The sequence below is a fragment of the Phyllobates terribilis genome, unplaced genomic scaffold, assembly GCF_046119375.1.
Source record: "Phyllobates terribilis strain yellow unplaced genomic scaffold, ASM4611937v1 Scaffold_1__5_contigs__length_1240528914, whole genome shotgun sequence".
In the NCBI taxonomy this organism is placed as follows: domain Eukaryota; kingdom Metazoa; phylum Chordata; class Amphibia; order Anura; family Dendrobatidae; genus Phyllobates; species Phyllobates terribilis.
In genome coordinates, this window is record NW_027362761.1 from 648,140,134 (window position 1) to 648,165,466 (window position 25,333).

A 25,333-nucleotide genomic window follows, 5' to 3' on the forward strand; every position below is an offset into this window, starting at 1 on the left:
GACTTTCAGATAGGGGAAATGTCAGTGAGCGTTCCGATTTCAGTTCCAGAGCGATTCGCCCAATGAGTCCTTGATATTTAGGCGTTTTCAGCCAATTTTCTGGATTTTTGAAAATTTCACTTTTTTTGTGAAAATATCCACTAAATGAGGGAATAATATGTGTGAGGGTACCCCAGGAGAGTTCCAAATGTGTGTGGGTAGAATATATATCCCACGGAGGTAAAATTGAAAAAAGTTGAAAAAAATTTTTTTTTGGACTTAGTCATTTTTACGACGTTTATCAAACTTTCAGATAGGGGAAATGTCAATGAGCGTTCCAATTTCAGTTCCAGAGCGATTCGCCCAATGAGTCCTTGATATTAAGTCATTTTCAGCCAATTTTCTGGATTTTTGAAAATTTCACTTTTTTTGTGAAAATATCCACTAAATGAGGGAATAATATGTGTGAGGGTACCCCAGGAGAGTTCCAAATGTGTGTGGGTAGAATATATATCCCACGGGGGTAAAATTGAAAAAAGTTGAAAAAATTTTTTTTTGGACTTAGTCATTTTTCCGGCGTTTATCAGACTTTCAGATAGGGGAAATGTCAGTGAGCGTTCCGATTTCAGTTCCAGAGCGATTCGCCCAATGAGTCCTTGATATTTAGTCATTTTCAGCCAATTTTCTGGATTTTTGAAAATTTCAGTTTTTTGTGAAAATATCCAATAAATGAGGGAATAATATGTGTGAGGGTACCGCAGGAGAGTTCAAAATGTGTGTGGGTAGAATATATATCCCACGGAGGTAAAATTGAAAAAAGTTGAAAACATTTTGTTTTTGGACTTAGTCATTTTTCCGGCGTTTATCAGACTTTCAGATAGGGGAAATGTTAGTGAGCGTTCCGATTTCAGTTCCAGAGCGATTCGCCCAATGAGTCCTTGATATTTAGTCATTTTCAGCCAATTTTCTGGATTTTTGAAAATTTCACTTTTTTTGTGAAAATATCCACTAAATGAGGGAATAATATGTGTGAGGGTACCCCAGGAGAGTTCCAAATGTGTGTGGGTAGAATATATATCCCACGGAGGTAAAATTGAAAAAAGTTGAATACATTTTGTTTTTGGAATTAGTCATTTTTCCGGCGTTTATCAGACTTTCAGATAGGGGAAATGTCAGTGAGCATTCCGATTTCAGTTCCAGAGCGATTCGCCCATTGAGTCCTTGATATTTAGGCGTTTTCAGCCAATTTTCTGGATTTTTGAAAATTTCCCTTTTTTGTGAAAATATCCACTAAATGAGGGAATAATATGTGTGAGGGTACCCCAGGAGAGTTCCAAATGTGTGTGGGTAGAATATATATCCCACGGAGGTAAAATTGAAAAAAGTTGAAAAAAATTTTTTTTTGGACTTAGTCATTTTTCCGACGTTTATCAAACTTTCAGATAGGGGAAATGTCAGTGAGGGTTCCGATTTCAGTTCCAGAGCGATTCGCCCAATGAGTCCTTGATATTTAGGCATTTTCAGCCAATTTTCTTGATTTTTGAAAATTTCACTTTTTTTGTGAAAATATCCACTAAATGAGGGAATAATATGTGTGAGGGTACCCCAGGAGAGTTCCAAATGTGTGTGGGTAGAATGTATATCCCACGGGGGTAAAATTGAAAAAAGTTGAAAACATTTTGTTTTTGGACTTAGTCATTTTTCCGGCGTTTATCAGACTTTCAGATAGGGGAAATGTCAGTGAGCGTTCTGATTTCAGTTCCAGAGCGATTCGCCCAATGAGTCCTTGATATTTAGGCGTTTTCAGCCAATTTTCTTGATTTTTGAAAATTTCACTTTTTTTGTGAAAATATCCACTAAATGAGGGAATAATATGTGTGAGGGTACCCCAGGAGAGTTCCAAATGTGTGTGGGTAGAATATATATCCCACGGGGGTAAAATTGAAAAAAGTTGAAAAAATTTTTTTTGGACTTAGTCATTTTTCCGGTGTTTATCAGACTTTCAGATAGGGGAAATGTCAGTGAGCGTTCCGATTTCAGTTCCAGAGCGATTTGCCCAATGAGTCCTTGATATTTAGGCGTTTTCAGCCAATTTTCTGGATTTTTGAAAATTTCACTTTTTTGTGAAAATATACACTAAATGAGGGAATAATATGTGTGAGGGTACCCCAGGAGAGTTCCAAATGTGTGTGGGTAGAATATATATCCCACGGGGGTAAAATTGAAAAAAGTTGAAAACATTTTTTTTTTCGACTTAGTCATTTTTCCGGCGTTTATCAGACTTTCAGATAGGGGAAATGTCAGTGAGCGTTCCGATTTCAGTTCCAGAGCGATTCGCCCAATGAGTCCTTGATATTTAGGCGTTTTCAGCCAATTTTCTGGATTTTTGAAAATTTCACTTTTTTTGTGAAAATATCCACTAAATGAGGGAATAATATGTGTGAGGGTACCCCAGGAGAGTTCCAAATGTGTGTGGGTAGAATATATATCCCACGGAGGTAAAATTGAAAAAAGTTTAAAAAAATTTTTTTTTGGACTTAGTCATTTTTCCGACGTTTATCAAACTTTCAGATAGGGGAAATGTCAGTGAGGGTTCCGATTTCAGTTGCAGAGCGATTCGCCCAATGAGTCCTTGATATTTAGGCATTTTCAGCCAATTTTCTTGATTTTTGAAAATTTCACTTTTTTTGTGAAAATATCCACTAAATGAGGGAATAATATGTGTGAGGGTACCCCAGGAGAGTTCCAAATGTGTGTGGGTAGAATGTATATCCCACGGGGGTAAAATTGAAAAAAGTTGAAAACATTTTTTTTTTGGACTTAGTCATTTTTCCGGCGTTTATCAGACTTTCAGATAGGCGAAATGTCAGTGAGCGTTCCGATTTCAGTTCCAGAGCGATTCGCCCAATGAGTCCTTGATATTTAGGCGTTTTCAGCCAATTTTTTGGATTTTTGAAAATTTCACTTTTTTTGTGAAAATATCCACTAAATGAGGGAATAATATGTGTGAGGGTACCCCAGGAGAGTTCCAAATGTGTGTGGGTAGAATATATATCCCACGGAGGTAAAATTGAAAAAAGTTGAAAAAAATTTTTTTTTGGACTTAGTCATTTTTACGACGTTTATCAGACTTTAAGATAGGGGAAATGTCAGTGAGGGTTCCGATTTCAGTTCCAGAGCGATTCGCCCAATGAGTCCTTGATATTTAGGCATTTTCAGCCAATTTTCTTAATTTTTGAAAATTTCACTTTTTTTGTGAAAATATCCACTAAATGAGGGAATAATATGTGTGAGGGTACCCCAGGAGAGTTCCAAATGTGTGTGGGTAGAATATATATCCCACGGGGGTAAAATTGAAAAAAGTTGAAAACATTTTTTTTTTGGACTTAGTCATTTTTCCGGCGTTTATCAGACTTTCAGATAGGGGAAATGTCAGTGAGCGTTCCGATTTCAGTTCCAGAGCGATTCGCCCAATGAGTCCTTGATATTTAGGCGTTTTCAGCCAATTTTCTGGATTTTTGAAAATTTCACTTTTTTTGTGAAAATATCCACTAAATGAGGGAATAATATGTGTGAGGGTACCCCAGGAGAGTTCCAAATGTGTGTGGGTAGAATATATATCCCACGGAGGTAAAATTGAAAAAAGTTGAAAAAAATTTTTTTTTGGACTTAGTCATTTTTACGACGTTTATCAAACTTTCAGATAGGGGAAATGTCAATGAGCGTTCCAATTTCAGTTCCAGAGCGATTCGCCCAATGAGTCCTTGATATTAAGTCATTTTCAGCCAATTTTCTGGATTTTTGAAAATTTCACTTTTTTTGTGAAAATATCCACTAAATGAGGGAATAATATGTGTGAGGGTACCCCAGGAGAGTTCCAAATGTGTGTGGGTAGAATATATATCCCACGGGGGTAAAATTGAAAAAAGTTGAAAAAATTTTTTTTTGGACTTAGTCATTTTTCCGGCGTTTATCAGACTTTCAGATAGGGGAAATGTCAGTGAGCGTTCCGATTTCAGTTCCAGAGCGATTCGCCCAATGAGTCCTTGATATTTAGTCATTTTCAGCCAATTTTCTGGATTTTTGAAAATTTCAGTTTTTTGTGAAAATATCCAATAAATGAGGGAATAATATGTGTGAGGGTACCGCAGGAGAGTTCAAAATGTGTGTGGGTAGAATATATATCCCACGGAGGTAAAATTGAAAAAAGTTGAAAACATTTTGTTTTTGGACTTAGTCATTTTTCCGGCGTTTATCAGACTTTCAGATAGGGGAAATGTTAGTGAGCGTTCCGATTTCAGTTCCAGAGCGATTCGCCCAATGAGTCCTTGATATTTAGTCATTTTCAGCCAATTTTCTGGATTTTTGAAAATTTCACTTTTTTTGTGAAAATATCCACTAAATGAGGGAATAATATGTGTGAGGGTACCCCAGGAGAGTTCCAAATGTGTGTGGGTAGAATATATATCCCACGGAGGTAAAATTGAAAAAAGTTGAATACATTTTGTTTTTGGAATTAGTCATTTTTCCGGCGTTTATCAGACTTTCAGATAGGGGAAATGTCAGTGAGCATTCCGATTTCAGTTCCAGAGCGATTCGCCCATTGAGTCCTTGATATTTAGGCGTTTTCAGCCAATTTTCTGGATTTTTGAAAATTTCCCTTTTTTGTGAAAATATCCACTAAATGAGGGAATAATATGTGTGAGGGTACCCCAGGAGAGTTCCAAATGTGTGTGGGTAGAATATATATCCCACGGAGGTAAAATTGAAAAAAGTTGAAAAAAATTTTTTTTTGGACTTAGTCATTTTTCCGACGTTTATCAAACTTTCAGATAGGGGAAATGTCAGTGAGGGTTCCGATTTCAGTTCCAGAGCGATTCGCCCAATGAGTCCTTGATATTTAGGCATTTTCAGCCAATTTTCTTGATTTTTGAAAATTTCACTTTTTTTGTGAAAATATCCACTAAATGAGGGAATAATATGTGTGAGGGTACCCCAGGAGAGTTCCAAATGTGTGTGGGTAGAATGTATATCCCACGGGGGTAAAATTGAAAAAAGTTGAAAACATTTTGTTTTTGGACTTAGTCATTTTTCCGGCGTTTATCAGACTTTCAGATAGGGGAAATGTCAGTGAGCGTTCTGATTTCAGTTCCAGAGCGATTCGCCCAATGAGTCCTTGATATTTAGGCGTTTTCAGCCAATTTTCTTGATTTTTGAAAATTTCACTTTTTTTGTGAAAATATCCACTAAATGAGGGAATAATATGTGTGAGGGTACCCCAGGAGAGTTCCAAATGTGTGTGGGTAGAATATATATCCCACGGGGGTAAAATTGAAAAAAGTTGAAAAAATTTTTTTTGGACTTAGTCATTTTTCCGGTGTTTATCAGACTTTCAGATAGGGGAAATGTCAGTGAGCGTTCCGATTTCAGTTCCAGAGCGATTTGCCCAATGAGTCCTTGATATTTAGGCGTTTTCAGCCAATTTTCTGGATTTTTGAAAATTTCACTTTTTTGTGAAAATGTACACTAAATGAGGGAATAATATGTGTGAGGGTACCTCAGGAGAGTTCCAAATGTGTGTGGGTAGAATATATATCCCACGGGGGTAAAATTGAAAAAAGTTGAAAACATTTTGTTTTTGGACTTAATCATTTTTCCTGCGTTTATCAGACTTTCAGATAGGGGATATGTCAGTGCGGGTTCCGAATTCAGTTCCAGAGCGATTCGCCCAATGAGTCCTTGATATTTAGGCATTTTCAGCCAATTTTCTTAATTTTTGAAAATTTCACTTTTTTTGTGAAAATATCCACTAAATGAGGGAATAATATGTGTGAGGGTACCCCAGGAGAGTTCCAAATGTGTGTGGGTAGAATGTATATCCCACGGGGGTAAAATTGAAAAAAGTTGAAAACATTTTGTTTTTGGACTTAGTCATTTTTCCGGCGTTTATCAGACTTTCAGATAGGGGAAATGTCAGTGAGCGTTCTGATTTCAGTTCCAGAGCGATTCGCCCAATGAGTCCTTGATATTTAGGCGTTTTCAGCCAATTTTCTTGATTTTTGAAAATTTCACTTTTTTTGTGAAAATATCCACTAAATGAGGGAATAATATGTGTGAGGGTACCCCAGGAGAGTTCCAAATGTGTGTGGGTAGAATATATATCCCACGGGGGTAAAATTGAAAAAAGTTGAAAAAATTTTTTTTGGACTTAGTCATTTTTCCGGTGTTTATCAGACTTTCAGATAGGGGAAATGTCAGTGAGCGTTCCGATTTCAGTTCCAGAGCGATTTGCCCAATGAGTCCTTGATATTTAGGCGTTTTCAGCCAATTTTCTGGATTTTTGAAAATTTCACTTTTTTGTGAAAATGTACACTAAATGAGGGAATAATATGTGTGAGGGTACCTCAGGAGAGTTCCAAATGTGTGTGGGTAGAATATATATCCCACGGGGGTAAAATTGAAAAAAGTTGAAAACATTTTGTTTTTGGACTTAATCATTTTTCCTGCGTTTATCAGACTTTCAGATAGGGGATATGTCAGTGCGGGTTCCGAATTCAGTTCCAGAGCGATTCGCCCAATGAGTCCTTGATATTTAGGCATTTTCAGCCAATTTTCTTAATTTTTGAAAATTTCACTTTTTTTCTGAAAATATCCACTAAATGAGGGAATAATATGTGTGAGGGTACCCCAGGAGAGTTCCAAATGTGTGTGGGTAGAATATATATCCCACGGGGGTAAAATTGAAAAAAGTTGAAAACATTTTTTTTTTGGACTTAGTCATTTTTCCGGCGTTTATCAGACTTTCAGATAGGGGAAATGTCAGTGAGCGTTCCGATTTCAGTTCCAGAGCGATTCGCCCAATGAGTCCTTGATATTTAGGCGTTTACAGCCAATTTTCTGGATTTTTGAAAATTTCACTTTTTTTGTGAAAATATCCACTAAATGAGGGAATAATATGTGTGAGGGTACCTCAGGAGAGTTCCAAATGTGTGTGGGTAGAATATATATCCCACGGGCGTAAAATTGAAAAAAGTTGAAAACATTTTGTTTTTGGACTTAATCATTTTTCCTGCGTTTATCAGACATTCAGATAGGGGATATGTTAGTGCGGGTTCCGAATTCAGTTCCAGAGCGATTCGCCCAATGAGTCCTTGATATTAAGTCATTTTCAGCCAATTTTCTGGATTTTTGAAAATTTCACTTTTTTGTGAAAATATCCACTAAATGAGGGAATAATATGTGTGAGGGTACCTCAGGAGAGTTCCAAATGTGTGTGGGTAGAATATATATCCCACGGGCGTAAAATTGAAAAAAGTTGAAAACATTTTGTTTTTGGACTTAGTCATTTTTCCTGCGTTTATCAGACTTTCAGATAGGGGAAATGTCAGTGAGGGTTCCGATTTCAGTTCCAGAGCGATTCGCCCAATGAGTCCTTGATATTTAGGCATTTTCAGCCAATTTTCTTAATTTTTGAAAATTTCACTTTTTTTGTGAAAATATCCACTAAATGAGGGAATAATATGTGTGAGGGTACCCCAGGAGAGTTCCAAATGTGTGTGGGTAGAATATATATCCCACGGAGGTAAAATTGAAAAAAGTTGAAAAAAATTTTTTTTTGGACTTAGTCATTTTTCCGACGTTAATCAAACTTTCAGATAGGGGAAATGTCAGTGAGCGTTCCGATTTCAGTTCCAGAGCGATTTGCCCAATGAGTCCTTGATATTAAGTCATTTTCAGCCAATTTTCTGGATTTTTGAAAATTTCACTTTTTTGTGAAAATATACACTAAATGAGGGAATAATATGTGTGAGGGTACCTCAGGAGAGTTCCAAATGTGTGTGGGTAGAATATATATCCCACGGGGGTAAAATTGAAAAAAGTTGAAAACATTTTGTTTTTGGACTTAATCATTTTTCCTGCGTTTATCAGACTTTCAGATAGGGGATATGTCAGTGCGGGTTCCGAATTCAGTTCCAGAGCGATTCGCCCAATGAGTCCTTGATATTTAGGCATTTTCAGCCAATTTTCTTAATTTTTGAAAATTTCACTTTTTTTGTGAAAATATCCACTAAATGAGGGAATAATATGTGTGAGGGTACCCCAGGAGAGTTCCAAATGTGTGTGGGTAGAATATATATCCCACGGAGGTAAAATTGAAAAAAGTTGAAAACATTTTGTTTTTGGACTTAGTCATTTTTCCGGCGTTTATCAAACTTTCAGATAGGGGAAATGTCAATGAGCGTTCCAATTTCAGTTCCAGAGCGATTCGCCCAATGAGTCCTTGATATTAAGTCATTTTCAGCCAATTTTCTGGATTTTTGAAAATTTCACTTTTTTGTGAAAATATCCACTAAATGAGGGAATAATATGTGTGAGGGTACCTCAGGAGAGTTCCAAATGTGTGTGGGTAGAATATATATCCCACGGGCGTAAAATTGAAAAAAGTTGAAAACATTTTGTTTTTGGACTTAGTCATTTTTCCTGCGTTTATCAGACTTTCAGATAGGGGAAATGTCAGTGAGGGTTCCGATTTCAGTTCCAGAGCGATTCGCCCAATGAGTCCTTGATATTTAGGCATTTTCAGCCAATTTTCTTAATTTTTGAAAATTTCACTTTTTTTCTGAAAATATCCACTAAATGAGGGAATAATATGTGTGAGGGTACCCCAGGAGAGTTCCAAATGTGTGTGGGTAGAATATATATCCCACGGGGGTAAAATTGAAAAAAGTTGAAAACATTTTTTTTTTGGACTTAGTCATTTTTCCGGCGTTTATCAGACTTTCAGATAGGGGAAATGTCAGTGAGCGTTCCGATTTCAGTTCCAGAGCGATTCGCCCAATGAGTCCTTGATATTTAGGCGTTTACAGCCAATTTTCTGGATTTTTGAAAATGTCACTTTTTTGTGAAAATATACACTAAATGAGGGAATAATATGTGTGAGGGTACCGCAGGAGAGTTCAAAATGTGTGTGGGTAGAATATATATCCCACGGAGGTAAAATTGAAAAAAGTTGAAAACATTTTGTTTTTGGACTTAGTCATTTTTCCGGCGTTTATCAGACTTTCAGATAGGGGAAATGTCAGTGAGCGTTCCGATTTCAGTTCCAGAGCGATTCGCCCAATGAGTCCTTGATATTTAGTCATTTTCAGCCAATTTTCTGGATTTTTGAAAATTTCACTTTTTTTGTGAAAATATCCACTAAATGAGGGAATAATATGTGTGAGGGTACCTCAGGAGAGTTCCAAATGTGTGTGGGTAGAATATATATCCCACGGGCGTAAAATTGAAAAAAGTTGAAAACATTTTGTTTTTGGACTTAATCATTTTTCCTGCGTTTATCAGACTTTCAGATAGGGGATATGTTAGTGCGGGTTCCGAATTCAGTTCCAGAGCGATTCGCCCAATGAGTCCTTAATATTAAGTCATTTTCAGCCAATTTTCTGGATTTTTGAAAATTTCACTTTTTTGTGAAAATATCCACTAAATGAGGGAATAATATGTGTGAGGGTACCTCAGGAGAGTTCCAAATGTGTGTGGGTAGAATATATATCCCACGGGCGTAAAATTGAAAAAAGTTGAAAACATTTTGTTTTTGGACTTAGTCATTTTTCCTGCGTTTATCAGACTTTCAGATAGGGGAAATGTCAGTGAGCGTTCCGATTTCAGTTCCAGAGCGATTCGCCCAATGAGTCCTTGATATTTAGGCGTTTACAGCCAATTTTCTGGATTTTTGAAAATGTCACTTTTTTGTGAAAATATCCACTAAATGAGGGAATAATATGTGTGAGGGTACCCCAGGAGAGTTCAAAATGTGTGTGGGTAGAATATATATCCCACGGAGGTAAAATTTAAAAAAGTTGAAAACATTTTGTTTTTGGACTTAGTCATTTTTCCGGCGTTTATCAGACTTTCAGATAGGTGAAATGTCAGTGAGCGTTCCGATTTCAGTTCCAGAGCGATTCACCCAATGAGTCCTTGATATTTAGTCATTTTCAGCCAATTTTCTGGATTTTTGAAAATTTCACTTTTTTTGTGAAAATTTCCACTAAATGAGGGAATAATATGTGTGAGGGTACCCCAGGAGAGTTCCAAATGTGTGTGGGTAGAATATATATCCCACGGAGGAAAAAATTGAAAAAAGTTGAAAAAAATTTTTTTTTGGACTTAGTCATTTTTACGACGTTTATCAAACTTTCAGATAGGGGAAATGTCAGTGAGCGTTCCGATTTCAGTTCCAGAGCGATTCGCCCAATGAGTCCTTGATATTTAGGCGTTTACAGCCAATTTTCTGGATTTTTGAAAATGTCACTTTTTTGTGAAAATATACACTAAATGAGGGAATAATATGTGTGAGGGTACCGCAGGAGAGTTCAAAATGTGTGTGGGTAGAATATATATCCCACGGAGGTAAAATTGAAAAAAGTTGAAAACATTTTGTTTTTGGACTTAGTCATTTTTCCGGCGTTTATCAGACTTTCAGATAGGGGAAATGTCAGTGAGCGTTCCGATTTCAGTTCCAGAGCGATTCGCCCAATGAGTCCTTGATATTTAGTCATTTTCAGCCAATTTTCTGGATTTTTGAAAATTTCACTTTTTTTGTGAAAATATCCACTAAATGAGGGAATAATATGTGTGAGGGTACCTCAGGAGAGTTCCAAATGTGTGTGGGTAGAATATATATCCCACGGGCGTAAAATTGAAAAAAGTTGAAAACATTTTGTTTTTGGACTTAATCATTTTTCCTGCGTTTATCAGACTTTCAGATAGGGGATATGTTAGTGCGGGTTCCGAATTCAGTTCCAGAGCGATTCGCCCAATGAGTCCTTGATATTAAGTCATTTTCAGCCAATTTTCTGGATTTTTGAAAATTTCACTTTTTTGTGAAAATATCCACTAAATGAGGGAATAATATGTGTGAGGGTACCTCAGGAGAGTTCCAAATGTGTGTGGGTAGAATATATATCCCACGGGCGTAAAATTGAAAAAAGTTGAAAACATTTTGTTTTTGGACTTAGTCATTTTTCCTGCGTTTATCAGACTTTCAGATAGGGGAAATGTCAGTGAGCGTTCCGATTTCAGTTCCAGAGCGATTCGCCCAATGAGTCCTTGATATTTAGGCGTTTACAGCCAATTTTCTGGATTTTTGAAAATGTCACTTTTTTGTGAAAATATCCACTAAATGAGGGAATAATATGTGTGAGGGTACCCCAGGAGAGTTCAAAATGTGTGTGGGTAGAATATATATCCCACGGAGGTAAAATTTAAAAAAGTTGAAAACATTTTGTTTTTGGACTTAGTCATTTTTCCGGCGTTTATCAGACTTTCAGATAGGTGAAATGTCAGTGAGCGTTCCGATTTCAGTTCCAGAGCGATTCACCCAATGAGTCCTTGATATTTAGTCATTTTCAGCCAATTTTCTGGATTTTTGAAAATTTCACTTTTTTTGTGAAAATTTCCACTAAATGAGGGAATAATATGTGTGAGGGTACCCCAGGAGAGTTCCAAATGTGTGTGGGTAGAATATATATCCCACGGAGGAAAAAATTGAAAAAAGTTGAAAAAAATTTTTTTTTGGACTTAGTCATTTTTACGACGTTTATCAAACTTTCAGATAGGGGAAATGTCAATGAGCGTTCCAATTTCAGTTCCAGAGCGATTCGCCCAATGAGTCCTTGATATTAAGTCATTTTCAGCCAATTTTCTGGATTTTTGAAAATTTCACTTTTTTGTGAAAATATCCACTAAATGAGGGAATAATATGTGTGAGGGTACCGCAGGAGAGTTCAAAATGTGTGTGGGTAGAATATATATCCCACGGAGTTAAAATTGAAAAAAGTTGAAAACATTTTGTTTTTGGACTTAGTCATTTTTCCGGCGTTTATCAGACTTTCAGATAGGGGAAATGTTAGTGAGCGTTCCGATTTCAGTTCCAGAGCGATTCGCCCATTGAGTCCTTGATATTTAGTCATTTTCAGCCAATTTTCTGGATTTTTGAAAATTTCACTTTTTTGTGAAAATATCCACTAAATGAGGGAATAATATGTGTGAGGGTACCCCAGGAGAGTTCCAAATGTGTGTGGGTAGAATGTATATCCCACGGGGGTAAAATTGAAAAAAGTTGAAAACATTTTTTTTTTGGACTTAGTCATTTTTCCGGCGTTTATCAGACTTTCAGATAGGCGAAATGTCAGTGAGCGTTCCGATTTCAGTTCCAGAGCGATTCGCCCAATGAGTCCTTGATATTTAGGCGTTTTCAGCCAATTTTTTGGATTTTTGAAAATTTCACTTTTTTTGTGAAAATATCCACTAAATGAGGGAATAATATGTGTGAGGGTACCCCAGGAGAGTTCCAAATGTGTGTGGGTAGAATATATATCCCACGGAGGTAAAATTGAAAAAAGTTGAAAAAAATTTTTTTTTGGACTTAGTCATTTTTACGACGTTTATCAGACTTTAAGATAGGGGAAATGTCAGTGAGGGTTCCGATTTCAGTTCCAGAGCGATTCGCCCAATGAGTCCTTGATATTTAGGCATTTTCAGCCAATTTTCTTAATTTTTGAAAATTTCACTTTTTTTGTGAAAATATCCACTAAATGAGGGAATAATATGTGTGAGGGTACCCCAGGAGAGTTCCAAATGTGTGTGGGTAGAATATATATCCCACGGGGGTAAAATTGAAAAAAGTTGAAAACATTTTTTTTTTGGACTTAGTCATTTTTCCGGCGTTTATCAGACTTTCAGATAGGGGAAATGTCAGTGAGCGTTCCGATTTCAGTTCCAGAGCGATTCGCCCAATGAGTCCTTGATATTTAGGCGTTTTCAGCCAATTTTCTGGATTTTTGAAAATTTCACTTTTTTTGTGAAAATATCCACTAAATGAGGGAATAATATGTGTGAGGGTACCCCAGGAGAGTTCCAAATGTGTGTGGGTAGAATATATATCCCACGGAGGTAAAATTGAAAAAAGTTGAAAAAAATTTTTTTTTGGACTTAGTCATTTTTACGACGTTTATCAAACTTTCAGATAGGGGAAATGTCAATGAGCGTTCCAATTTCAGTTCCAGAGCGATTCGCCCAATGAGTCCTTGATATTAAGTCATTTTCAGCCAATTTTCTGGATTTTTGAAAATTTCACTTTTTTTGTGAAAATATCCACTAAATGAGGGAATAATATGTGTGAGGGTACCCCAGGAGAGTTCCAAATGTGTGTGGGTAGAATATATATCCCACGGGGGTAAAATTGAAAAAAGTTGAAAAAATTTTTTTTTGGACTTAGTCATTTTTCCGGCGTTTATCAGACTTTCAGATAGGGGAAATGTCAGTGAGCGTTCCGATTTCAGTTCCAGAGCGATTCGCCCAATGAGTCCTTGATATTTAGTCATTTTCAGCCAATTTTCTGGATTTTTGAAAATTTCAGTTTTTTGTGAAAATATCCAATAAATGAGGGAATAATATGTGTGAGGGTACCGCAGGAGAGTTCAAAATGTGTGTGGGTAGAATATATATCCCACGGAGGTAAAATTGAAAAAAGTTGAAAACATTTTGTTTTTGGACTTAGTCATTTTTCCGGCGTTTATCAGACTTTCAGATAGGGGAAATGTTAGTGAGCGTTCCGATTTCAGTTCCAGAGCGATTCGCCCAATGAGTCCTTGATATTTAGTCATTTTCAGCCAATTTTCTGGATTTTTGAAAATTTCACTTTTTTTGTGAAAATATCCACTAAATGAGGGAATAATATGTGTGAGGGTACCCCAGGAGAGTTCCAAATGTGTGTGGGTAGAATATATATCCCACGGAGGTAAAATTGAAAAAAGTTGAATACATTTTGTTTTTGGAATTAGTCATTTTTCCGGCGTTTATCAGACTTTCAGATAGGGGAAATGTCAGTGAGCATTCCGATTTCAGTTCCAGAGCGATTCGCCCATTGAGTCCTTGATATTTAGGCGTTTTCAGCCAATTTTCTGGATTTTTGAAAATTTCCCTTTTTTGTGAAAATATCCACTAAATGAGGGAATAATATGTGTGAGGGTACCCCAGGAGAGTTCCAAATGTGTGTGGGTAGAATATATATCCCACGGAGGTAAAATTGAAAAAAGTTGAAAAAAATTTTTTTTTGGACTTAGTCATTTTTCCGACGTTTATCAAACTTTCAGATAGGGGAAATGTCAGTGAGGGTTCCGATTTCAGTTCCAGAGCGATTCGCCCAATGAGTCCTTGATATTTAGGCATTTTCAGCCAATTTTCTTGATTTTTGAAAATTTCACTTTTTTTGTGAAAATATCCACTAAATGAGGGAATAATATGTGTGAGGGTACCCCAGGAGAGTTCCAAATGTGTGTGGGTAGAATGTATATCCCACGGGGGTAAAATTGAAAAAAGTTGAAAACATTTTGTTTTTGGACTTAGTCATTTTTCCGGCGTTTATCAGACTTTCAGATAGGGGAAATGTCAGTGAGCGTTCTGATTTCAGCTCCAGAGCGATTCGCCCAATGAGTCCTTGATATTTAGGCGTTTTCAGCCAATTTTCTTGATTTTTGAAAATTTCACTTTTTTTGTGAAAATATCCACTAAATGAGGGAATAATATGTGTGAGGGTACCCCAGGAGAGTTCCAAATGTGTGTGGGTAGAATATATATCCCACGGGGGTAAAATTGAAAAAAGTTGAAAAAATTTTTTTTGGACTTAGTCATTTTTCCGGTGTTTATCAGACTTTCAGATAGGGGAAATGTCAGTGAGCGTTCCGATTTCAGTTCCAGAGCGATTTGCCGAATGAGTCCTTGATATTTAGGCGTTTTCAGCCAATTTTCTGGATTTTTGAAAATTTCACTTTTTTGTGAAAATATACACTAAATGAGGGAATAATATGTGTGAGGGTACCTCAGGAGAGTTCCAAATGTGTGTGGGTAGAATATATATCCCACGGGGGTAAAATTGAAAAAAGTTGAAAACATTTTGTTTTTGGACTTAATCATTTTTCCTGCGTTTATCAGACTTTCAGATAGGGGATATGTCAGTGCGGGTTCCGAATTCAGTTCCAGAGCGATTCGCCCAATGAGTCCTTGATATTTAGGCATTTTCAGCCAATTTTCTTAATTTTTGAAAATTTCACTTTTTTTCTGAAAATATCCACTAAATGAGGGAATAATATGTGTGAGGGTACCCCAGGAGAGTTCCAAATGTGTGTGGGTAGAATATATATCCCACGGGGGTAAAATTGAAAAAAGTTGAAAACATTTTTTTTTTGGACTTAGTCATTTTTCCGGCGTTTATCAGACTTTCAGATAGGGGAAATGTCAGTGAGCGTTCCGATTTCAGTTCCAGAGCGATTCGCCCAATGAGTCCTTGATATTTAGGCGTTTACAGCCAATTTTCTGGATTTTTGAAAATGTCACTTTTTTGTGAAAATATCCACTAAATGAGGGAATAATATGTGTGAGGGTACCGCAGGAGAGTTCAAAATGTGTGTGGGTAGAATATATATCCCACGGAGGTAAAATTGAAAAAAGTTGAAAACATTTTGTTTTTGGACTTAGTCATTTTTCCGGCGTTTATCAGACTTTCAGATAGGGGAAATGTCAGTGAGCGTTCCGATTTCAGTTCCAGAGCGATTCGCCCAATGAGTCCTTGATATTTAGTCATTTTCAGCCAATTTTCTGGATTTTTGAAAATTTCACTTTTTTTGTGAAAATATCCACTAAATGAGGGAATAATATGTGTGAGGGTACCTCAGGAGAGTTCCAAATGTGTGTGGGTAGAATATATATCCCACGGGCGTAAAATTGAAAAAAGTTGAAAACATTTTGTTTTTGGACTTAATCATTTTTCCTGCGTTTATCAGACATTCAGATAGGGGATATGTTAGTGCGGGTTCCGAATTCAGTTCCAGAGCGATTCGCCCAATGAGTCCTTGATATTAAGTCATTTTCAGCCAATTTTCTGGATTTTTGAAAATTTCACTTTTTTGTGAAAATATCCACTAAATGAGGGAATAATATGTGTGAGGGTACCTCAGGAGAGTTCCAAATGTGTGTGGGTAGAATATATATCCCACGGGCGTAAAATTGAAAAAAGTTGAAAACATTTTGTTTTTGGACTTAGTCATTTTTCCTGCGTTTATCAGACTTTCAGATAGGGGAAATGTCAGTGAGGGTTCCGATTTCAGTTCCAGAGCGATTCGCCCAATGAGTCCTTGATATTTAGGCATTTTCAGCCAATTTTCTTAATTTTTGAAAATTTCACTTTTTTTGTGAAAATATCCACTAAATGAGGGAATAATATGTGTGAGGGTACCCCAGGAGAGTTCCAAATGTGTGTGGGTAGAATATATATCCCACGGAGGTAAAATTGAAAAAAGTTGAAAAAAATTTTTTTTTGGACTTAGTCATTTTTCCGACGTTAATCAAACTTTCAGATAGGGGAAATGTCAGTGAGCGTTCCGATTTCAGTTCCACAGCGATTTGCCCAATGAGTCCTTGATATTAAGTCATTTTCAGCCAATTTTCTGGATTTTTGAAAATTTCACTTTTTTGTGAAAATATACACTAAATGAGGGAATAATATGTGTGAGGGTACCTCAGGAGAGTTCCAAATGTGTGTGGGTAGAATATATATCCCACGGGGGTAAAATTGAAAAAAGTTGAAAACATTTTGTTTTTGGACTTAATCATTTTTCCTGCGTTTATCAGACTTTCAGATAGGGGATATGTCAGTGCGGGTTCCGAATTCAGTTCCAGAGCGATTCGCCCAATGAGTCCTTGATATTTAGGCATTTTCAGCCAATTTTCTTAATTTTTGAAAATTTCACTTTTTTTGTGAAAATATCCACTAAATGAGGGAATAATATGTGTGAGGGTACCCCAGGAGAGTTCCAAATGTGTGTGGGTAGAATATATATCCCACGGAGGTAAAATTGAAAAAAGTTGAAAACATTTTGTTTTTGGACTTAGTCATTTTTCCGGCGTTTATCAAACTTTCAGATAGGGGAAATGTCAATGAGCGTTCCAATTTCAGTTCCAGAGCGATTCGCCCAATGAGTCCTTGATATTAAGTCATTTTCAGCCAATTTTCTGGATTTTTGAAAATTTCACTTTTTTGTGAAAATATCCACTAAATGAGGGAATAATATGTGTGAGGGTACCTCAGGAGAGTTCCAAATGTGTGTGGGTAGAATATATATCCCACGGGCGTAAAATTGAAAAAAGTTGAAAACATTTTGTTTTTGGACTTAGTCATTTTTCCTGCGTTTATCAGACTTTCAGATAGGGGAAATGTCAGTGAGGGTTCCGATTTCAGTTCCAGAGCGATTCGCCCAATGAGTCCTTGATATTTAGGCATTTTCAGCCAATTTTCTTAATTTTTGAAAATTTCACTTTTTTTCTGAAAATATCCACTAAATGAGGGAATAATATGTGTGAGGGTACCCCAGGAGAGTTCCAAATGTGTGTGGGTAGAATATATATCCCACGGGGGTAAAATTGAAAAAAGTTGAAAACATTTTTTTTTTGGACTTAGTCATTTTTCCGGCGTTTATCAGACTTTCAGATAGGGGAAATGTCAGTGAGCGTTCCGATTTCAGTTCCAGAGCGATTCGCCCAATGAGTCCTTGATATTTAGGCGTTTACAGCCAATTTTCTGGATTTTTGAAAATGTCACTTTTTTGTGAAAATATACACTAAATGAGGGAATAATATGTGTGAGGGTACCGCAGGAGAGTTCAAAATGTGTGTGGGTAGAATATATATCCCACGGAGGTAAAATTGAAAAAAGTTGAAAACATTTTGTTTTTGGACTTAGTCATTTTTCCGGCGTTTATCAGACTTTCAGATAGGGGAAATGTCAGTGAGCGTTCCGATTTCAGTTCCAGAGCGATTCGCCCAATGAGTCCTTGATATTTAGTCATTTTCAGCCAATTTTCTGGATTTTTGAAAATTTCACTTTTTTTGTGAAAATATCCACTAAATGAGGGAATAATATGTGTGAGGGTACCTCAGGAGAGTTCCAAATGTGTGTGGGTAGAATATATATCCCACGGGCGTAAAATTGAAAAAAGTTGAAAACATTTTGTTTTTGGACTTAATCATTTTTCCTGCGTTTATCAGACTTTCAGATAGGGGATATGTTAGTGCGGGTTCCGAATTCAGTTCCAGAGCGATTCGCCCAATGAGTCCTTGATATTAAGTCATTTTCAGCCAATTTTCTGGATTTTTGAAAATTTCACTTTTTTGTGAAAATATCCACTAAATGAGGGAATAATATGTGTGAGGGTACCTCAGGAGAGTTCCAAATGTGTGTGGGTAGAATATATATCCCACGGGCGTAAAATTGAAAAAAGTTGAAAACATTTTGTTTTTGGACTTAGTCATTTTTCCTGCGTTTATCAGACTTTCAGATAGGGGAAATGTCAGTGAGCGTTCCGATTTCAGTTCCAGAGCGATTCGCCCAATGAGTCCTTGATATTTAGGCGTTTACAGCCAATTTTCTGGATTTTTGAAAATGTCACTTTTTTGTGAAAATATCCACTAAATGAGGGAATAATATGTGTGAGGGTACCCCAGGAGAGTTCAAAATGTGTGTGGGTAGAATATATATCCCACGGAGGTAAAATTTAAAAAAGTTGAAAACATTTTGTTTTTGGACTTAGTCATTTTTCCGGCGTTTATCAGACTTTCAGATAGGTGAAATGTCAGTGAGCGTTCCGATTTCAGTTCCAGAGCGATTCACCCAATGAGTCCTTGATATTTAGTCATTTTCAGCCAATTTTCTGGATTTTTGAAAATTTCACTTTTTTTGTGAAAATTTCCACTAAATGAGGGAATAATATGTGTGAGGGTACCCCAGGAGAGTTCCAAATGTGTGTGGGTAGAATATATATCCCACGGAGGAAAAAATTGAAAAAAGTTGAAAAAAATTTTTTTTTGGACTTAGTCATTTTTACGACGTTTATCAAACTTTCAGATAGGGGAAATGTCAGTGAGCGTTCCGATTTCAGTTCCAGAGCGATTCGCCCAATGAGTCCTTGATATTTAGGCGTTTACAGCCAATTTTCTGGATTTTTGAAAATGTCACTTTTTTGTGAAAATATACACTAAATGAGGGAATAATATGTGTGAGGGTACCGCAGGAGAGTTCAAAATGTGTGTGGGTAGAATATATATCCCACGGAGGTAAAATTGAAAAAAGTTGAAAACATTTTGTTTTTGGACTTAGTCATTTTTCCGGCGTTTATCAGACTTTCAGATAGGGGAAATGACAGTGAGCGTTCCGATTTCAGTTCCAGAGCGATTCGCCCAATGAGTCCTTGATATTTAGTCATTTTCAGCCAATTTTCTGGATTTTTGAAAATTTCACTTTTTTTGTGAAAATATCCACTAAATGAGGGAATAATATGTGTGAGGGTACCTCAGGAGAGTTCCAAATGTGTGTGGGTAGAATATATATCCCACGGGCGTAAAATTGAAAAAAGTTGAAAACATTTTGTTTTTGGACTTAATCATTTTTCCTGCGTTTATCAGACTTTCAGATAGGGGATATGTTAGTGCGGGTTCCGAATTCAGTTCCAGAGCGATTCGCCCAATGAGTCCTTGATATTAAGTCATTTTCAGCCAATTTTCTGGATTTTTGAAAATTTCACTTTTTTGTGAAAATATCCACTAAATGAGGGAATAATATGTGTGAGGGTACCTCAGGAGAGTTCCAAATGTGTGTGGGTAGAATATATATCCCACGGGCGTAAAATTGAAAAAAGTTGAAAACATTTTGTTTTTGGACTTAGTCATTTTTCCTGCGTTTATCAGACTTTCAGATAGGGGAAATGTCAGTGAGCGTTCCGATTTCAGTTCCAGAGCGATTCGCCCAATGAGTCCTTGATATTTAGGCGTTTACAGCCAATTTTCTGGATTTTTGAAAATGTCACTTTTTTGTGAAAATATCCACTAAATGAGGGAATAATATGTGTGAGGGTACCCCAGGAGAGTTCAAAATGTGTGTGGGTAGAATATATATCCCACGGAGGTAAAATTTAAAAAAGTTGAAAACATTTTGTTTTTGGACTTAGTCATTTTTCCGGCGTTTATCAGACTTTCAGATAGGTGAAATGTCAGTGAGCGTTCCGATTTCAGTTCCAGAGCGATTCACCCAATGAGTCCTTGATATTTAGTCATTTTCAGCCAATTTTCTGGATTTTTGAAAATTTCACTTTTTTTGTGAAAATTTCCACTAAATGAGGGAATAATATGTGTGAGGGTACCCCAGGAGAGTTCCAAATGTGTGTGGGTAGAATATATATCCCACGGAGGAAAAAATTGAAAAAAGTTGAAAAAAATTTTTTTTTGGACTTAGTCATTTTTACGACGTTTATCAAACTTTCAGATAGGGGAAATGTCAATGAGCGTTCCAATTTCAGTTCCAGAGCGATTCGCCCAATGAGTCCTTGATATTAAGTCATTTTCAGCCAATTTTCTGGATTTTTGAAAATTTCACTTTTTTGTGAAAATATCCACTAAATGAGGGAATAATATGTGTGAGGGTACCGCAGGAGAGTTCAAAATGTGTGTGGGTAGAATATATATCCCACGGAGTTAAAATTGAAAAAAGTTGAAAACATTTTGTTTTTGGACTTAGTCATTTTTCCGGCGTTTATCAGACTTTCAGATAGGGGAAATGTTAGTGAGCGTTCCGATTTCAGTTCCAGAGCGATTCGCCCATTGAGTCCTTGATATTTAGTCATTTTCAGCCAATTTTCTGGATTTTTGAAAATTTCACTTTTTTGTGAAAATATCCACTAAATGAGGGAATAATATGTGTGAGGGTACCCCAGGAGAGTTCCAAATGTGTGTGGGTAGAATATATATCCCACTGGGGTAAAATTGAAAAAAGTTGCAAAAATTTTTTTTTGGACTTAGTCATTTTTCCGGCGTTTATCAGACTTTCAGATAGGGGAAATGTCAGTGAGCGTTCCGATTTCAGTTCCAGAGCGATTTGCCCAATGAGTCCTTGATATTTAGTCATTTTCAGCCAATTTTCTGGATTTTTGAAAATTTCAGTTTTTTTTGAAAATATCCACTAAATGAGGGAATAATATGTGTGAGGGTACCGCAGGAGAGTTCAAAATGTGTGTGGGTAGAATATATATCCCACGGAGTTAAAATTGAAAAAAGTTGAAAACATTTTGTTTTTGGACTTAGTCATTTTTCCGGCGTTTATCAGACTTTCAGATAGGGGAAATGTTAGTGAGCGTTCCGATTTCAGTTCCAGAGCGATTCGCCCATTGAGTCCTTGATATTTAGTCATTTTCAGCCAATTTTCTGGATTTTTGAAAATTTCAATTTTTTTGTGAAAATATCCACTAAATGAAGGAATAATATGTGTGAGGGTACCCCAGGAGAGTTCCAAATGTGTGTGGGTAGAATATATATCCCACGGAGGTAAAATTGAAAAAAGTTGAAAACATTTTGTTTTTGGACTTAGTCATTTTTCCGGCGTTTATCAGACTTTCAGATAGGGGAAATGTCAGTGAGCGTTCCGATTTCAGTTCCAGAGCGATTCGCCCAATGAGTCCTTGATATTTAGGCATTTTCAGCCAATTTTCTTGATTTTTGAAAATTTCACTTTTTTTGTGAAAATATCCACTAAATGAGGGAATAATATGTGTGAGGGTACCCCAGGAGAGTTCCAAATGTGTGTGGGTAGAATATATATCCCACGGAGGTAAAATTGAAAAAAGTTGAAAAAAATTTTTTTTTGGACTTAGTCATTTTTCCGACGTTAATCAAACTTTCAGATAGGGGAAATGTCAGTGAGCGTTCCGATTTCAGTTCCAGAGCGATTTGCCCAATGAGTCCTTGATATTAAGTCATTTTCAGCCAATTTTCTGGATTTTTGAAAATTTCACTTTTTTGTGAAAATATACACTAAATGAGGGAATAATATGTGAGAGGGTACCTCAGGAGAGTTCCAAATGTGTGTGGGTAGAATATATATCCCACGGGGGTAAAATTGAAAAAAGTTGAAAACATTTTTTTTTTGGACTTACTCATTTTTCCTGCGTTTATCAGACTTTCAGATAGGGGAAATGTCAGTGAGCGTTCCGATTTCAGTTCCAGAGCGATTCGCCCAATGAGTCCTTGATATTTACGCGTTTTCAGCCAATTTTCTGGATTTTTGAAAATTTCACTTTTTTGTGAAAATATCCACTAAATGAGGGAATAATATGTGTGAGGGTACCGCAGGAGAGTTCAAAATGTGTGTGGGTAGAATATATATCCCACGGAGGTAAAATTGAAAAAAGTTGAAAACATTTTGTTTTTGGACTTAGTCATTTTTCCGGCGTTTATCAGACTTTCAGATAGGGGAAATGTCAGTGAGCGTTCCGATTTCAGTTCCAGAGCGATTCGCCCAATGAGTTCTTGATATTTAGTCATTTTCAGCCAATTTTCTGGATTTTTGAAAATTTCACTTTTTTTGTGAAAATATCCACTAAATGAGGGAATAATATGTGTGAGGGTACCTCAGGAGAGTTCCAAATGTGTGTGGGTAGAATATATATCCCACGGGCGTAAAATTGAAAAAAGTTGAAAACATTTTGTTTTTGGACTTAATCATTTTTCCTGCGTTTATCAGACTTTCAGATAGGGGATATGTTAGTGCGGGTTCCGAATTCAGTTCCAGAGCGATTCGCCCAATGAGTCCTTGATATTAAGTCATTTTCAGCCAATTTTCTGGATTTTTGAAAATTTCACTTTTTTGTGAAAATATCCACTAAATGAGGGAATAATATGTGTGAGGGTACCTCAGGAGAGTTCCAAATGTGTGTGGGTAGAATATATATCCCACGGGCGTAAAATTGAAAAAAGTTGAAAACATTTTGTTTTTGGACTTAGTCATTTTTCCTGCGTTTATCAGACTTTCAGATAGGGGAAATGTCAGTGAGCGTTCCGATTTCAGTTCCAGAGCGATTCGCCCAATGAGTCCTTGATATTTAGGCGTTTACAGCCAATTTTCTGGATTTTTGAAAATGTCACTTTTTTGTGAAAATATCCACTAAATGAGGGAATAATATGTGTGAGGGTACCCCAGGAGAGTTCAAAATGTGTGTGGGTAGAATATATATCCCACGGAGGTAAAATTTAAAAAAGTTGAAAACATTTTGTTTTTGGACTTAGTCATTTTTCCGGCGTTTATCAGACTTTCAGATAGGGGAAATGTCAGTGAGCGTTCCGATTTCAGTTCCAGAGCGATTCACCCAATGAGTCCTTGATATTTAGTCATTTTCAGCCAATTTTCTGGATTTTTGAAAATTTCACTTTTTTTGTGAAAATTTCCACTAAATGAGGGAATAATATGTGTGAGGGTACCCCAGGAGAGTTCCAAATGTGTGTGGGTAGAATATATATCCCACGGAGGAAAAAATTGAAAAAAGTTGAAAAAAATTTTTTTTTGGACTTAGTCATTTTTACGACGTTTATCAAACTTTCAGATAGGGGAAATGTCAATGAGCGTTCCAATTTCAGTTCCAGAGCGATTCGCCCAATGAGTCCTTGATATTAAGTCATTTTCAGCCAATTTTCTGGATTTTTGAAAATTTCACTTTTTTGTGAAAATATCCACTAAATGAGGGAATAATATGTGTGAGGGTACCGCAGGAGAGTTCAAAATGTGTGTGGGTAGAATATATATCCCACGGAGTTAAAATTGAAAAAAGTTGAAAACATTTTGTTTTTGGACTTAGTCATTTTTCCGGCGTTTATCAGACTTTCAGATAGGGGAAATGTTAGTGAGCGTTCCGATTTCAGTTCCAGAGCGATTCGCCCATTGAGTCCTTGATATTTAGTCATTTTCAGCCAATTTTCTGGATTTTTGAAAATTTCACTTTTTTGTGAAAATATCCACTAAATGAGGGAATAATATGTGTGAGGGTACCCCAGGAGAGTTCCAAATGTGTGTGGGTAGAATATATATCCCACGGGGGTAAAATTGAAAAAAGTTGCAAAAATTTTTTTTTGGACTTAGTCATTTTTCCGGCGTTTATCAGACTTTCAGATAGGGGAAATGTCAGTGAGCGTTCCGATTTCAGTTCCAGAGCGATTTGCCCAATGAGTCCTTGATATTTAGTCATTTTCAGCCAATTTTCTGGATTTTTGAAAATTTCAGGTTTTTTTGAAAATATCCACTAAATGAGGGAATAATATGTGTGAGGGTACCGCAGGAGAGTTCAAAATGTGTGTGGGTAGAATATATATCCCACGGAGTTAAAATTGAAAAAAGTTGAAAACATTTTGTTTTTGGACTTAGTCATTTTTCCGGCGTTTATCAGACTTTCAGATAGGGGAAATGTTAGTGAGCGTTCCGATTTCAGTTCCAGAGCGATTCGCCCATTGAGTCCTTGATATTTAGTCATTTTCAGCCAATTTTCTGGATTTTTGAAAATTTCAATTTTTTTGTGAAAATATCCACTAAATGAAGGAATAATATGTGTGAGGGTACCCCAGGAGAGTTCCAAATGTGTGTGGGTAGAATATATATCCCACGGAGGTAAAATTGAAAAAAGTTGAAAACATTTTGTTTTTGGACTTAGTCATTTTTCCGGCGTTTATCAGACTTTCAGATAGGGGAAATGTCAGTGAGCGTTCCGATTTCAGTTCCAGAGCGATTCGCCCAATGAGTCCTTGATATTTAGGCATTTTCAGCCAATTTTCTTGATTTTTGAAAATTTCACTTTTTTTGTGAAAATATCCACTAAATGAGGGAATAATATGTGTGAGGGTACCCCAGGAGAGTTCCAAATGTGTGTGGGTAGAATATATATCCCACGGAGGTAAAATTGAAAAAAGTTGAAAAAAATTTTTTTTTGGACTTAGTCATTTTTCCGACGTTAATCAAACTTTCAGATAGGGGAAATGTCAGTGAGCGTTCCGATTTCAGTTCCAGAGCGATTTGCCCAATGAGTCCTTGATATTAAGTCATTTTCAGCCAATTTTCTGGATTTTTGAAAATTTCACTTTTTTGTGAAAATATACACTAAATGAGGGAATAATATGTGAGAGGGTACCTCAGGAGAGTTCCAAATGTGTGTGGGTAGAATATATATCCCACGGGGGTAAAATTGAAAAAAGTTGAAAACATTTTTTTTTTGGACTTACTCATTTTTCCTGCGTTTATCAGACTTTCAGATAGGGGAAATGTCAGTGAGCGTTCCGATTTCAGTTCCAGAGCGATTCGCCCAATGAGTCCTTGATATTTACGCGTTTTCAGCCAATTTTCTGGATTTTTGAAAATTTCACTTTTTTGTGAAAATATCCACTAAATGAGGGAATAATATGTGTGAGGGTACACCAGGAGAGTTCCAAATGTGTGTGC